Source organism: Lycium ferocissimum, chromosome 2 (assembly GCF_029784015.1).
Source record: "Lycium ferocissimum isolate CSIRO_LF1 chromosome 2, AGI_CSIRO_Lferr_CH_V1, whole genome shotgun sequence".
NCBI classification, from domain to species: domain Eukaryota; kingdom Viridiplantae; phylum Streptophyta; class Magnoliopsida; order Solanales; family Solanaceae; genus Lycium; species Lycium ferocissimum.
In genome coordinates, this window is record NC_081343.1 from 42192868 (window position 1) to 42195922 (window position 3055).

The following is a 3055-nucleotide window of genomic DNA, read 5'->3' on the forward strand; positions in this document are numbered from 1 at the left end:
CCTTTGTCATTTCAATTTATGTGACATAGTATGAATTAATCAATAATGTGTTAAAATTATGAAGTCTTTTAAAATCTGTGATCTTAAACATGAGAACGGCCTTTAACAAGCATTTTGGGATACTACGTCTCCGTGATGAAGAACCGACATCGAGGTACCAAACCTTCTTCATTTCATTTGAGATGTTATTAACCTATCGGTGTATGAGGCCCTTCGGCGGTGTTTTCTTGATCACATACTTCTCCGTGATAAAAAGAGGTCCACTTTAGCCTTTTTTTGTCTTGGGTCAAAAAAAGTGTTCACTTATCAAATCAAGAAAGAATTAGCCTATCTTTCCGCATTTGCCCCCTATTAAGTGCTATGTGATCAAATCTCAATATTTATTTAATTAGGACAGCTTAGTCAAATTACCTATTTTTGTCTAGGAGTTAGTATTTTTCTTAAGAGAGATGTGCAAAGTGGACACTCTTTTGATCCCAGAGGGAGTAACATTTATGTGATTATAAAAGTTCGAATCTTGTGACCTTATATATGGAATAACATTTGCGTGGCTATAAAAACTTCTCATATTAAGGTAAAATAAAAATTATAAAGTTAATTATTCTTAAATATCAAAATATATGTCATACTTTTTAAAGTCAAGAAGAGAATAGTGCTACAAAAATTAGAATAGAGGCATTATTGACTAGGATTAACACTCTCCAAAAATGCCCAAGAGACAAAGGAAGAAAGGAAACACTCCTCAGGCAACAGACCTATTGTAAACTTAGTAATGGCCAATCAAAAGCAATTAATTTTCTTTGGCCTAACATCAGATTTGGAAAATTGTAGCGTCAATAATGGCAGCCTCGAAAAATGCCAACATTCCTCCGGTTTCTTGATCATGAAAAGTCTCACTATAATAATCAGTTTAGTATTTTGATAAAGATGACCATCTGACTGTATTTATGATAGTATTAAATTTGGCCCACGCTAATCAAGCACAAACCGCCACCCACGCATGTGGCTTAGTACCCCATAACATCAGCATACGAAACCTTCCCTCCATACTTCCTCCATGTGTCACTTTGTTATACCTTCCCCTTCATTTCTAAAGTTTATTAAACTATGTTTGTAAACATATAATTAATATAATTCATTTTAGTCATGTAACTCTCGGAATACTATATGTTTGCTATTTTGTCCTCGTACAGGCCCCCAGGTTACTATATAAGAAGCCAATTCACCCACTTTCTTTCTCCTACTCTTTACTTTTAATTTGTTCGAGCCTCTAAAAAGTGAAAGAAAGAATGATCAAGTTAAGATCAAAGAGGTTTTTCAGAAGCAATTCGAAGGTGGCTGTTTCAGTAGGCAAAAGTATTGCTGGAATTGACGGTAATGCTAGTGAAATTAAATGGGAATTACGTCCAGGAGGTATGTTAGTTCAAAAAAGAGAATGTGAGAATGTTGGAGATCAAGCAATCATCACAATTGAGTCTCAACTGTTTCTAAGTCCCATGACATTTCTATCCAACCCACTTCTACTTTTGGTAAGCTTCCCGTTTGTCAATTCACTAGGCCTTGGGAAGGAATACAATATGGGTTTAATTTTTTTTTTTTAAAAAAAACATTATGAGACAAGTCACAAAGTTTACATGGTATTTCTTTAGTAAATTTTTTTGTTGAGATGGTCACAAACTCTTTCTCTCTTCATAATTTATCGTTTTGAGTTTCTCTTTCAACTCAATCCACGGAAGCGCTACTCTGAGTTTCTCTTTCCCTCTTGCTCACTTTTCGGCCCATAGAGCCACTACCATTACTCCACCCAAATAACACCTGTAAACTCTAAAATCGGATCCAACGTGCTAGAAGGGGTTAGAAAATGCTACAGTGCTTATTCCTCATTTGTGTGTACGAGGTTTAAGTAGTCTTGAAGTACTCCACTAGTAATGTTTTGGGTTGAATACTCTAATTTTTGGTCACTCACTATAAAAGTGTGAAAGAGTTTCTACTACTATATTGTTTGGTTACCTAAAAGGCAACTGCGGTTAATAAATCGATTAGGCAGTTACCAATCTTATTGAAATAAAATGGGATGTGCGCCTTTTGTTGGTTTTCAGGTGAATTGAAGATGATGCTGTCAATGGTAACCGGTTTGAAGCAAAAGAGCAGAGGCTGCTATACAGAGGGAAAGAAAAAGAGAGAGGACTATGAACACTTGCACATGGTTGGGGTGAAAGACAAGGACAAAGTGCTTCTCTTCCAAGATCCATCTATCAAAGAGAGGCGTCTCCAAGTCATAGCCGGCTCTCCTTATCGCACAATTAGTGTCTAAACTCCTAATAATATTATTCACTTCCATATAACTATTAGTAGCATTTTGTAGTAACTATCTTAGCTAATTACTTCCCCCAAAACTAACCCCTGGTAAAGAAAATAGTCGAATGAAGTATGGCGATAAATCTTGTTTTTCAACTTGGCCAGTTCAGAGTAGGGTACTCGTTACTCCGTTGTAACAATTTAGTTCATATGCTTATTAAAATGTATGAGCTGATGCACGTCCGGGTCATTAGGTTACATGTTTATAGAGTCCTACTGTCCTCTTGTTCTGGATTCATCTTCCAAATGGTAAAGAAATGAAAATCGATGCATGTTTTGAGCTTTTGATCTCGTGTACATAAATTGTTATATGAAACCTATAAATTGTTGAATCTCCTCCTCTCTCTTCTTTTAATTTGGCCCTTGTCCGTATATAAGTAAATTTGTTCTTATATGCTCAGGGCCAAAGTATGTATTAACAGCCTTTATTAATTGAAGGAGTAATAAATTCCAACTCAAATGTAAAAGAGAATTTTCAAGGTAGAGGAACTAAATAGGAATGAATTTAAGTTACATACATTGACAATGCAACATTATTAGTATAATTTAGTACTACTATGTTATAACAGGTTTGTTACTTTATTATAGGTTACAGATAAATGCTTATTAAGAATACTTACCTAAAGACTACAATTACCTTTTCAAAGACCTGATTATGTAAATATTTGTTATATCCATCCGGACTCCGAAAGTTTTC

General features: G+C 35.0%; 1 pseudogene; it reads left to right on the forward strand.

Annotated features, from left to right (window-relative positions):
* The first annotated feature begins 1158 nt into the window (after positions 1-1158).
* Positions 1159-2643, forward strand: LOC132048065 (BAG family molecular chaperone regulator 3-like; annotated as a pseudogene).
* Positions 2644-3055: the final 412 nt, after the last annotated feature.